This window comes from Bos mutus, chromosome 29 (genome assembly GCF_027580195.1).
Source record: "Bos mutus isolate GX-2022 chromosome 29, NWIPB_WYAK_1.1, whole genome shotgun sequence".
Classification (NCBI taxonomy): Eukaryota; Metazoa; Chordata; class Mammalia; order Artiodactyla; family Bovidae; genus Bos; species Bos mutus.
Genome location: NC_091645.1, coordinates 6,934,026 through 6,948,325, shown reverse-complemented (window position 1 = coordinate 6,948,325; position 14,300 = coordinate 6,934,026). Strand labels below are relative to the sequence as shown.

The 14,300-nt window shown below is 38.3% G+C and overlaps 1 long non-coding RNA gene across 1 annotated transcript in view; it reads left to right on the top strand.

Annotated features, from left to right (window-relative positions):
* LOC138986264 (uncharacterized) overlaps window positions 1-13,483 on the top strand; it is a 36,826-nt gene extending 23,343 nt beyond the window's left edge. The window contains exon 3 of the long non-coding RNA XR_011463124.1: window positions 12,984-13,483. This is a non-coding gene — a long non-coding RNA (uncharacterized lncRNA). The remainder of the gene's footprint in view (window positions 1-12,983) is intronic.
* Window positions 13,484-14,300: the final 817 nt, after the last annotated feature.

Here is a 14,300-nt window from a genome sequence, read left to right as displayed (position 1 = left end):
AGGATGGACTGGTTGGATCTCCTTGCAGTCCAAGGGACTCTCAAGAGTCTTCTCCAACGTCACAGTTCAAAAGCATCAATTCTTTAGTGCTCAGCTTTCTTTGTAGTCCAACTCTCAAATCCATACATGACTAGTGGAAAAACCAGAGCTTTGACTAGACAAAGCAATGTTGCTGCTTTTTAATATGCTGTCTAGGTTGCTCATAGCTTTTCTTCCAGGGAGCATCTTTTAATTTCATGGCTGCAGTCACCATCTGCAGTGATTTTGGAGCCCCAAAAAATAAAGTCTGTCACTGTTTCCCTACCTATTTGCCATGAAGTGATGGGACCAGATGCCATGATCTTCGTTTTCTGAATGTTGAATTTGAAGCCAACTTTTCCACTCTCCTCTTTCACTTTCCTCAAGAGGCTCTTAAGTTCTTCTTCGCTTTCTGCCATAAGGGTGGTATCATATGCATATCTGAGGTTATTGTTATTTCTCCCAACAATCTTGATTCCAACTTGTGCTTCATCCAGCCCAGCACTTCGCATGATGTACTCTGCATATAAGTTAAATAAGCAGGGGGACAATATACACCCTTGACGTCCTCCTTTCCTGATCTGGAACCAGTCTGTTGTTCCATTTCCACTTCTAACTGTTGCTTCTTGACCTGCATACAGCCTTCTCAGAGGCAAGTAGTCTGGTATTCTCATCCCTTGAAGAATTTGCCACAGTTTTTTGTGATCCACACAGTCAAAGGCTTTGGCATAGTCAATAAAGCAGATGTTTTTCTGGAACTCCCTTGCTTTTTTGATGATCCAGCAGATGTTGGCAATTTGATCTCTGGGTCTTCTATCTTTGCTAAATCCAGCTTGAACATCTGGAATCTCATGGTTCACATACTGTTTAAGCCTGGCTTGGAAAATTTTGAACATTACTTTGCTAGTGTGTGAGATGAGTATAACTGTTTGGTAGTATGAGCATTCTTTGGCATTTCCCTTCTTTGGGATTGGAATGAAAATTGACCTTTTCCAGTCCTGTGGCCACTGCTGAGTTTTCCAGATTAGCTGGCATACTGAGTGCAACACTTTAACAGCAACATCTCTTAGGATTTGGAATAGCTCAACTGGAATTCCATCACCTCCACTAGCTTAATTCATGGTAATGCTTCCTAGGTCCATTTGATTTCGCATTCCGGGTTGTCTGGCTCTGGGTGAGTGATCACACCATCGTGGTTATCTGGGTCTTGAAGATCTTTTTTTGTATAGTTCTTCTGTGTATTCTTGCCACCTCTTCTTAATATCTTCTGCTTCTGTTAGGTCCGTACCATTTCTTTCCTTTATTGTGCCCATCTTTGCATGATCAACAGGTAGGTAAAATGGATTAGATAGATAGATAGATGGATAGATAAGTCAATAGATGATAGACTAGATGATAGATAGATAATATACAAGATAGATGACCTTCCCAGGTGGCTCAGTGGTAAAGAACCTGACTGCCAATGCAAGAGATATGGGTTTGACCCATGGGTCAGAAAGATCCCCTGGAGAAGAAAATGGCAACTCACTCTAGTATTCTTGCCTAGGAAATCCCATGGACAGAGAAGCCTGGTGGGTTACAGTCCATGAGATCACAAAAGAGTTGGACATGACTTAGTGAATAAATGACAATACTATACAGATAGGTATGAGGGAACGACTAGACAGATAAGATAGATGATAGATAGATAAGTAGACAAATGATCAGAAAGACCCCCTGGAGAAGGAAATGGCAACTCACTCCAGTATTCTTGCCTGGGAAATCCCATGGACAGAAGATCCTGGTGGGCTTCAGAAGTTCACAGGGTTACAAAAGGGTTGGACACAACTTAGTGAATAAACAACACCACCAGATTGATAAAGGTGATAGATATTAATTAGACAGATGATCGATAGATAAGTAGGTAAATGATAGACTAGACACATGGTAGATGGATAGGTAAAGGGATACGGACATACACTGTTTTGCAGTGATGTTGATTTTTATTAAGTTGGGACTACAAAAAGACAAAAATATTTGCTTAAAAGAAGTAGGGCACACACTCCAGTATGGGAAGTCTGCGGGCTTTATCTCCAGTGCTCCATGCAGCAGACCAAAGGGACACACAGTGGATCTCATCTCTGGTTCTTTCTCACAGAGGAGCTGGTGAGAATCTCTGTGTGCTCATGGAACAGTCTCAGTGCTCATCTCAAGTGGGTTTTCCTCTGGGAGTTTTACATAGTTTCATTCTATGTGACATAACCTGAGATAAAACCGTCTCATTCTTGTTTTAGAAACTTTCATTATCAAGGCTGCTGTTGTTGTTAAGTCACTAAGTCGTGTCAGACTCTTCTGACTCCATGGACTGTAGCCTACCAGGTTCCTCTGTCCATGGGATTTCCCAGGCAAGAATACTGGAGTAGGTTGCCAGTTCCTTCTGCACAGGATCTTCCTGACTCACGGACTGAACCTGCATCTCCTGCCTGGCATGCAGATTCTTTACCACTCAGTCACCTGGGAAGCCCATTACCAAGACTAATCACTGCCTATTCAGTTATTTGAAGTATATTAATTACTCTGTGACCTTGAGTAAGCTTCTGATTTTCTCTGAGGCTTGATTTACCCATCCACAAAACAACAATAGTGTCTATCTCTTATCATTGTGAAAAATAAATGCAATAATATCTTTCAAGTTCCTGATACTCAGCAAATGTTCAAAATCTTAGTAATTTTTATCATTTTAAAATATTATGATTTTCCCACAGCCTACTCTTATCAATACACTCATCTTTCTTTCTAAACTGTAGGCTATAAGACACAGAGTGATATATAGTAATAACTTCATATATATCTAGTGAATGAATTAAGTGACATCTTAATACTGGGTCTTTATTAAAGAATTTGTATATACTACTTTTTTCCCATTTGTGTTTTCTATACCTGTTGGCTATGACTAGAAATAGTATGGCTCATCTTATTTTTAAACTCAGTGTAGAAAAAATACAAGAGACCATGCTATGTGTTCACTAAACCATAATTTTCCTCCTTGGCACACAGGATACATTTTTTCAGCCCCTTACAGCTCGATCAGACCATGCTAACGGAATACGGAAGAAGTCATGTGTATTATTTCATGTCCTAACCATAGCATGCCACACATACCTTCCCTGTTCTCTCTACTCCCACTTTAAAGCCTTGAAAAGAAAGAGTTCAAAAGATTTCAAAGAGCTCCATGGTGGAGACACGAGATGGAAAGAGTTGAGCTCCTCAAGTCACAGCTTATAGGAGAACCACTCAAGGAGTAGTGACAGGAAAAAACAGCTATGTTTTACTGTGTTAGACTGAAACTGTGGAGTTTATTTTTATCACATTGAGACTAGATGATATTGACTACTGCTTCAAGTTGAGGAATTCCACTTTGGCGAGAAGAGCGATTTCCTGTTTGGTGTGGGAACAGAAAGCATATATCCTATATGACTAGAACAGAAAGTATATATTTTATATGACCACCACTCTTTCTATATTTTATGCTCGATAAATGACCTCTCAAGCTAGTGTTTGTAAAGAAACTCAGAATTTCCTTTTTAATCACTTCATTCCCAAGATTATTCACTCACTCACTCTCTCTCTCTTTCATTTATTCATCTATTCAACTAGTAACTGATGAGTAGGGTCCACAAAAGGCATTGGGAATACAATGGTGAACAGGAAAGATGGGTCATTTTCCCCGTGGAGCACACTTTCAGGAGCTGCAGACATATTTTATGTAGACATAATGTATCATCCTGGGCCATAAAGCTAGCCTTGGTAAATTCAAAAAAATAGAAATCATTCCAAGCATCTTTTCTGACCACAATGCAGTGAGATTAGATCTCAATTACAGGAGAAAAACTATTAAAAATTCCAACATATGGAGGCTGACCAACACGCTGCTGAATAACCAACAAATCACAGAAGAAATCAAAAAAGAAATCAAAATTTGCATAGAAACGAATGAAAATGAAAACACAACAACCCAAAACCTGTGGGACACAGTAAAAGCAGTCCTAAGGGGAAAGTTCATAGCAACACAGGCACACCTCAAGAAACAAGAAAAAGTCAAATAAATAACCTAACTCTACACCTAAAACAACTAGAAAAAAGAAGAAAGGAAGAACCCCAGGGTTAGTAAAAGGAAAGAAATCTTAAAAATTAGAGCAGAAATAAATGCAAAAGAAACCAAAGAGACCATAGCAAAAATCAACAAAACCAAAAGCTGGTTCTTTGAAAGGATAAATAAAATTGACAAACCATTAGCCAGACTCATCAAGAAACAAAGGGAGAAAAATCAAATCAACAAAATTAGAAACGAAAATGGAGAGATCACAACAGACAACACACAAATACAAAGGATCATGCGACTACTATCAACAATTATATGCCAATAAAATGGACAACGTGGAAGAAATGGACAAATTCTTAGAAAAGTACAACTTTCCAAAACTCGACCAGGAAGAAATAGAAAATCTTAACAGACCCATCACAAGCACGGAAATTGAAACTGTAATCAAAAATCTTCCAGCAAACAAAAGCCCAGGTCCAGATGGCTTCACAGCTGAATTCTACCAAAAATTTAGAGAAGAGCTAACACCTATCCTGCTCAAACTCTTCCAGAAAATTGCAGAGGAAGGTAAACTTCCAAACTCATTCTATGAGGCCACCATCACCCTAATACCAAAACCTGACAAAGATGCCACAAAAAAAGAGAACTACAGGCCAATATCACTGATGAACATAGATGCAAAAATCCTTAACAAAATTCTAGCTATCAGAATCCAACAACACATTAAAAAGATCACACACCATGACCAAGTGGGCTTTATCCCAGGGATGCAAGGATTCTTCAATATCCGCAAATCAATCAATGTAATACACCACATTAATAAATTGAAAAATAAAAACCATATGATTATCTCAATAGATGCAGAGAAAGCCTTTGACAAAATTCAATATCCATTTATGATAAAAACTCTCCAGAAAGCAGGAATAGAAGGAACATACCTCAACATAATAAAAGCTATATATGACAAATCCACAGCAAACATTATCCTCAATGGTGAAAAATTGAAAGCATTTCCTCTAAAGTCAGGAACAAGACAAGGGTGCCCACTTTCACCATTACTATTCAACATAGTTTTGGAAGTTTTGGCCACAGCAATCGGAGCAGAAAAAGAAATAAAAGGAATCCAAATTGGAAAAGAAGAAGTAAAACTCTCACTGTTTGCAGATGACATGATCCTCTACATAGAAAACCCTAAAGACTCCACCAGAAAATTACTAGAACTAATCAATGACTATAGTAAAGTTGCAGGATATAAAATCAACACACAGAAATCCCTTGCATTCCTATACACTAACAATGAGAAAACTGAAAGAGAAAATTAGGAAACAATTCCATTCACCATTGCAACGGAAAGAATAAAATACTTAGGAATATATCTACCTAAAGAAACTAAAGACCTATATATAGAAAACTATAAAACCATGGTGAAAGAAATCAAAGAGGACACTAATAGATGGAGAAATATACCATGTTCATGGATTGGAAGAATCAATATAGTGAAAATGAGTATATTACCCAAAGCAATTTATAGATTCAATGCAATCCCTATCAAGCTACCAACGGTATTCTTCACAGAGCTAGAACAAATAATTTCACAATTTGTATGGAAATAAAAAAAAACCTCGAATAGCCAAAGCAATCTTGAGAAAGAAGAATGGAACTGGAGGAATCAACCTACCTGACTTCAGGCTCTACTACAAAGCCACAGTTATCAAGACAGTATGGTAATGGCACAAAGACAGAAATATAGATCAATGGAACAAAATAGAAAGCCCAGAGATAAATCCACGCACATATGGACACCTTATCTTTGACAAAGGAGGCAAAAAATATACAATGGATTAAAGACAATGTCTTTAACAAGTGCTGCTGGGAAAACTGGTCAACCACTTGTAAAAAGAATGAAACTAGAACACTTTCTAACACCATACACAAAAATAAACTCAAAATGGATTAAAGATCTCAATGTAAGACCAGAGAAACTATAAAACTCCTAGAGGAGAACATAGGCAAAACACTCTCCAACATACATCACAGCAGGATCCTCTATGACCCACCTCCCAGAATATTGGAAATAAAAGCAAAAAATAAACAAATGGGACCTAATTAACCTTAAAAGCCTCTGCACATCAAAGGAAACTATTAGCAAGGTAAAAAGACAGCCTTCAGAATGGGAGAAAATAATAGCAAATGAAGCAATGGACAAACAACTAATCTCAAAAATATACAAGCAACTCCTACAGCTCAATACCAGAAAAATAAATGACCCAATCAAAAAATGGGCCAAAGAACTAAATAGACATTTCTCCAAAGAAGACATACAGATGGCTAACAAACACATGAAAAGATGCTCAACATCACTCATTATCAGAGAAATGCAAATCAAAACCACAATGAGGTACCATTTCACACCAGTCAGAATGGCTGCGATCCAAAAGTCTACAAATAGTCTACAAATAATAAATGCTGGAGAGGGTGTGGAGAAAAGGGAAGCCTCTTACACTGTTGGTGGGAATGCAAACTAGTACAGCCACTATGGAGAACAGTGTGGAGATTCCTTAAAATCCCACTGCTGGGCATACACACTGAGGAAACCAGAAGGGAAAGAGACACGTGTACCCCAATGTTCATTGCAGCACTGTTTATAATAGCCAGGACATGGAAGCAACCTAGATGTCCATCAGCAGATGAATGGATAAGAAAGCTGAGGTACATATACACAATGGAGTATTACTCAGCCATTAAAAAGAATACACTTGAATCAGTTCTAATGAGGTGGATGAAACTGGAGCCTATTATACAAAGTGAAGTAAGCCAGAAGGAAAAACACCAATACAGTATACTAACGCATATATATGGAATTTAGAAAGATGGTAACAATAACCCTCTGTACGAGACAGCAAAAGAGACATTGATGTATAGAACGGTCTTATGGACTCTGTGGGAGAGGAAGAGGGTGGGAAGATTTGGGAGAATGGCATTGAAACATGTAAAATATCATGTATGAAACAAGATGCCAGTCCTGGTTCGATGCACGATACTGGATGCTTGGGGCTAGTGCACTGGGACAACCCAGAGGGATGGTATGGGGAGGGAGGAGGGAGGAGGGTTCAGGATGGGGAACACATGTATACCTGTGGCAGATTCATTTTGATATTTGGCAAAACTAATACAATTATGTAAAGTTTAAAAATAAAATTTAAAAATATTTTATAATAAAATATCAACTAGTGTTTCTATGGCTGCAAGATCACTGCAGGCAGTGAGTGCAGCCAGGAAATTAAAAGATGTTTGCTTATTTAGAAGAAAAGCTACGACAATCCTAGACAGCACATTAAGAAGCAGAGATACCACTTTTCTGACAAAGATCCATATAGTCAAAGCTATGGTTTTTCCAGTAGTCATGTATGGATGTGAGAGTTATACCATAAGGAAGGCTGAGTGCCAAAGAACTGATGCTTTCAAACTATGGTTCTGGAGAGGATTCCTGAGAGTGACTTGGACAGCAAGATCAAACCAGTCAATCCTAAAGGAAATCAGTCCTGAATATTCACTGGAAGGACTGATGCTAAAATTCCAATACACTGGCCACCTGATGGGAAGAGTTGACTTATTGGAAAAGACTCTGATGCTGGGAAAGATAAAAGTGCAGGAGGAGAAGGGGGCAACAGAGATGAGATGGTTGGATGGTATCACTGACTCAATGGACCTCAGTTTGAGCAAGCTCCGTAGTTGGTGATGGACAGGGAAGCCTGGCCTGCTGCAGTCCATGGGGTCACAGAGCTGGACATGACTGAACAACTGAACAACAAGCTTAGGTAATTCTAGGACTACTAATCTGAGGCTTGCTTGCATTTGGGAACCACTTTACCAGGATAATGTAATATTCACCTTCATTCTACCAACATGTATGAGAACTTCGTTCCTGTTTGCCATGATGCTAAATGATATGGATGTAAACTGATGGGTCAGTTCCTGTATTCAAAATATAATAGGGTCTGATGTCTAACATTTCAAGGAAAAATCAAATGGGATGTGATAATGAACAAGAAGTCTCTATAGCTACACATTTTGGTTTTTGTCATTGTGTCTTTCTCCTGTCAGCTATAGAATATCAACATTAGGGATGATTCCCATGGAAACTGAGTTAACATATTTTCTTAAGGCGTACTTGGATTACTTTTCAGGAAATGGCTTTATGAGGCATGGCTTTTGTGAGCTTTCCTTCTCTCCCAAAGATGACAATAAACCTGGCTGAAATTAAAGTGGAATTTACTCTTTTTTCCCCTATTTTTATTGCTCTGTAAGACAGCTTTGAGTTCTAACACAGCTATTTGGAGAGGATTCATTTAATTTTTTCTTATTTTTTAATTTTAAATAAATATCCTGTGTGACCACGGTGGGCAAAGCTTTGTGAAATTAACCTAGCTTAAACTAGTTAAACCTTGTTAAACCTAGTATTTCTAGAATATCTAGAAATACTCTCCACGGGGTGGATGGGGGGGGTTGCTCTGGACATGCCACCAAGAGCAACTTCTATTTTCAGATTAAGTCTAGACGACTCCATGCAACTCTGAAAATAAATCCCCCTCTACCACCACCACAGCAACCCAACTGTTGCCATGGAAATTCTCTACTAACCCAGGGAATTGATTTACTGCATCCTTGATAGAGGAGACAACAAAAGGAAGATGAGAAATAAATGGTCTTGGGAATTGAATGATGCCAGTTCAGACCTCAGTTTGACACTTGCTGCCTAGGTTACTTCTGGCAAATTCATCTCTCTGAGTCACATTTCCCTCATCCTCAAAGTAGGGGTAAGTATCTCTCTTTAATCGTGTTGTTGAGAGGATACAGTAATGCACAGAGAGCAAAAGAAATGGTAGCCATGTGTGGTAAAGGAAAGTGGGCCCCCAGCGATGTCTGCATCCTAATCTCTGGAACTTGCGAATACCTTATCACAAAGGAAATCGCTGGACTTGCATGCTATTAAGACAGAGCAAGAGAAACAGCTGTCAGTGGTAGGTTGGAGCTGCCTGAAAGAATTTATATCACAGACATCATCAGATGCTACAACCAGAGACCCTCCCCTGCCCCAGAGAGCCTGTTGTTAAGCATTTCCAATACACCACCACTTGGTTTGCAACTAGTCAAGCAGTCTGATTCTACCCAAGGGTATCAAGGTCAGGAGAAATAGCTCTTAAACTAACCCCTTCTTAGGTGTAAAGCAATTTTAATTATCTCTTCTAATCCTTACAGCTGCCCTATAATAAAAAAAAAAAAAAGACAGCATTTTGTTCATTTTACATAAACAAAGTGAGGTTTAGAAACATGAGCTGATTGTCCAAGGTTACACCACCTTATAGAGCCAGGGTTCTCATAGATATCCTGATGCTGAAGCTCTTTTTTTTTTTTTTTTCTTTTTACACTGATATCCAGCATGTTGTTTGGTGTATCACTGTACTGAATGAATGTGTTGAATAAAAGATTACATGTGTCAACCAGTTTTGGAGCAGAGGAAATAGAAAACAGTTTTCCTTAGCCAGTTTAACTCTCTTGAAGAAAGGGCCTTATTGTACAATGAGAATGAGATACTTAGCTCAAAACTAACCCATGAAATGGGAAAATAGAACTGTCTTCCCAGGAGTGCCTGTGTGTGCTAAGTGTGACCAAATCATATTCATTATCTCCTTTAAGGCAAACAAAAACCCAGCAGATTTACAATTACCATCTTCCTTTACATAAAAATGAGACTCTGAGAAGCTAAACAACTTTCCCAGTTCTTGTAGTCAGTGAGTGACTTTGAGATTCAAACCCCAAAGTATGTCTGACTCCAACATCCACCTTATCCTATGTGCTCTATCAAGAAAAAGCTGTGAGTCTTTGTACGGCAAATGCAGAGAAAAAGAGAGCAAGCCGGGCAGTCAGGCAAGAAAAGGAAATTTATCAGAGCAAAAAGAGAGGTTGACTGGCTCTTAAGGAGAACCAGCGTTCTCCCTTTCTGATGGGAGTCCTTCTTATACCCCACCAATGAAAAATTCTCTGAAGGGATGGGAATCTGGTGGTCTCACAGCTTTGAGAAGATAGGCGCCAGTGAGGTAACAGGATGCCATTTGGGAAATTCAGTCAGTCTCATAGATCACTGTGATTTATTGTTTGCAAGGTCGACATAAGGAGCCATCTTATCAATGAGACCCCATGTGGGTCCTATTGGTCATAAGTGTCAACTGTAAAAAAAAAAAAAGCACAACCTAAAAGCTGAGAATTATGTTTTATTTGGTGGGCATAATCAAGGACTTAAGCCCGAAACACAGCCACTCACATAGTGCTAAGGGACTGCTTTGAAATAATAAAGGAGAAGCCAGGATATATAGGGGTTTTTGCAACAAAGACCAGACAGTTGGAACATCAAATGATCACTGTTAAAGAAAACCAGGTATCTCAAGTTAAAGAATTTAGTGCTTTTCTATATGCTGGAAGATTCAAGAGTCTGGGCTCACTGAAATCACTCCTTTGATACACCTCAACCACCTGGGGCCAGCACCCTGGGCTTTATCCTGAGTCTCCTCAGGCTCACCCTCAGGTATGGCTGCAATTGCTGCCAGCTAGATGGCGGGCTGCCGTCTATGGGGTCACACAGAGTCGGACATGACTGAAGCGACTTAGCAGCAGCAGCAGCAGCTGGTGGGCATCCTGTTTCTATCCTGAGGTCCCCCAAGGCTCATCATTGGGCCACTGTAATGCGAAGACTTGACAGCTGCAATATCCTTTGTAGACTGATATGGCAGGCAAGTTTTTCATTGACATTAGTTACTCACTGTTGTCCTGGCCACTCTTACCTTCTTCTTTCTTCAGGGGCGCAAACAGAAATTTGTTATTTAATTTGCCAGAAACTGACTAGCATTTGTCATATGCTCTACAGAGTACTCTATCTCTAGTGTGATGTACAGAAAATATTTGAAAAGTAACAGAAAGTGATGTTTAACAGCAAGATTTAGTTTGAAAATCTGGGCTAAAACTATGCTCTTTCTAGTGGTATTTTGTTGTTGTTCAGTTGCTAAGTTGAGTCTGACTCTTAGCGAATCCATGAACTGCAGCACACCAGGCTTCCCTGTCCTTCACTATCTCCCTGAGTTTTCTCAAACTCATGTCCATTGAGTCGATGATGACATCCATCTCATCTCTGTCTCCCACTTCTCTTGCCCTCAATCTTTTCCAGCATTAGGGTCTTTTCCACTAAGTAAATTCTTCACATCAGGTGGCTAAAGTATTGGAGTTTCTGCTTCAACATCAGTCCTTCAAATGAATATTCAGGGTTTATTTCCTTTACAATTGACTGGTGCGATCTCATTGCTGTTTAGGGGACTCTTAAGAGTCTTCTCCAACACAATTCAAAAGCATCAATTCTTCAGCACTTAGCATACGTTACGGTCCAAATTTCACACCCATACATGAATATTGGAAAAACCATAGCTTCTACTATATGGACATTTGTTGTCAAAGTGATGTCTCTGCTTTTCAGTACGTTGTCTATGTTTGTCATTGCTTTTCTTCCAAGAAGCTAGTGTCTTTTAATTTCTTGGCTACAGTCACCATCTGCAGTGATTTTGGAGCCCAGGAAAATGAACCTGTCACTGTTTCCACTTTTTCCTAGTGGTATGAATTTGAGCAAATTATGTAATCTTTTTAAGCATCATTTCATTTTCTGTAAAATCAGGGAAATAATAACTATTTGGCAAGACTGGTTGTTGGGATTAAAGGATGTAATACATGCTATAACACAATACTTGAAGGACAGTAAGATCTCAATGGCTGAAGGGAGAGAGCAAACTCATGAATGGATCCCAAGATTATGTGGGACAATTTGAATGATTATTATCACAGGTCAATCTTATGTAATGAGGAAATTTGAGCATAATAATAATACAAGCAAAAATATAATGATAAAAGCAAAGCCAGTTTGACTCTTCTAACTTTGGTCTAAGAATCTCACAGTTGCTACTTTTCCATATAATACTCTCCCTTTGCACATATTATGTAATATAATCCTCATAATATTTCTGAAAAAAAAAAAAGTGTTTTCTCCAGTTTTATAAAAGCAGCACACAAAAACCAGGAAATCTTTCCATGCTAACAGTAGCTACAGTAGCAGCATATAGATTTGAACCCAAGTTTTTCTGGAAAAAAAAAAAAAAGCTCATACTCTACTACATCATTATGTGACACTATTTCATACTATATGTGTGTGTGCATATTTGTTTTTCTGTTATTTTTGCTGCTAGAAATGCTATTTTCTCTGCTACATATCATAAGGGCAGGTATTATATGTCTCCTCTATACTGCCAGTATTTAGAGAATTTGATAATATTAGAGGCACAGTGAGTGATTTATTGGTTCTATTAACTGTATAAAAATTATAAATGATAGAAAATAATTTCTTAAGAAAGATTTTTTAAAGACATTCTATGTACAGAACACTACTCTACAGATTAGATTTGCAGAGGTGAAGAAGTAAAAGTATCTGCCTTCTAAGAGCTCACAATCTAGTGGAATTATGGAGAATCACCTCCATATATTTTTACTTAACTATGTAATATGAAAAACTGTAAAACCATGGAATCTTAGGGCTAGAAAAGACTCTGAAGTTCATATACAATTGACCTTTGAACAGCATGGATTTGAACTGTGTGGGTTCACCTACACACAGATTTTCTTAAGTATGTATTATAGTACTACATGAACTATGTAAAGTTTATTGAATCTGCAGACATGGAGCTGTGGATATGGAGAGCCAACTATCAAATTATATGTATTGACTTCTTACTGTCAAAGCTAAGAAATCTTATATTTTATCCTGTATATAAATATTTTATCTTGTGCCTAGGTCAATTATGGGCTTCCCTGGTGGCTCAGACAGTAAAGCATCTGCCTGCAATGCCAGAGATCCAGGTTTCGTCCCTGGGTTGGGAAGATCCCCTGGAGAAGGAAATGTCAACCAACTTCAGTATTCTTGCCTGGAAAATCCCATGGATGGAGGAGCCTGGTAGGCTACAATCCATGGAGTCACAAAGAGTTGGACACGACTGAGTGACTTCACTTCACTTTCACTAGGTCAATTGTAAAAGTTGAATTATAGTTTGGACGTATTTTAGCTAGAGTTATCAGGATCTGCTTATTAGATGTGGAATGTGAAGAGTGGCATCAAGGCTGTCTCTTAAGAGTTTTGGCTGGAGCCACTGCAAGGATGGAGTTGCTACCAAATGAGAAGGGGATGGGCCGTGGATGGAGCAGATCTGGAGTGAATACATGATGCTTATATTTTATTATATTGAGTTTAAGATTATTAAACCTCTGAGAGAAGATATCTTGTGAGAATATATGCAACTGAGCCTGTTTGGTGAACTGATTATATAATTGGAAATTCTTCAAATAATCTAACATATATAATAAATACATTTGAGAAAAGATATATAATAAAAATGTACAAATTTGAACCTTCAAAAATGTTTAATCATAGTGTACAATTATGCAAAAATAGTTTGCTGCAAAGACAAGTCAATAATTTTTTAAAGACTAATTTTACTTTTATATGCTAGTGAGAAGCAGTTGAAAAATTAAAACAATAGATTTTAAAATATGGATTAAAAAATCAATTACCCATGAGGAAATATATGTAAGATGTACACTGGAAACTGAAAAACATGGTTGAGAGCTTGATGGTAGCAGAATATGCCATCCCAAAAAAGCTTCTTTGCCATAAGGATTTTGGGGGTTGATTATTTTGACAAACAGCAGACACAGAAGAGGCTCTGAACACAGGGCAGAAATTACTCTTTTGTAGGAAATTTGCATTTGTAAAGGAAATATCCATTTGTAAGGGAGCCTTCCTCTCATTACCAGGAGAAGGATAACTAAATCAAACAGAATTTTATCTAAGGAGAAGGCACCAACTTAAGTCAGTGAAAAAAACATGACCTTGATCATCATGCTTTTCCTGGTAACTCTTCTACAACTTGTTGCCCCATACCTCTCCTCCCACAAGATACACACCTTTCTTCTTTTGTCTTTAGCCAAAGATAGTACTTAAGTCAGAGTTCTAAGCCACCTCAGAGTTATTCATTTTTCCCTGGCTATCTTTCAAATATACATGAGACATACACAGTAACAAATTTGTTTTTCTCTTATTGATCCATCTTTTATT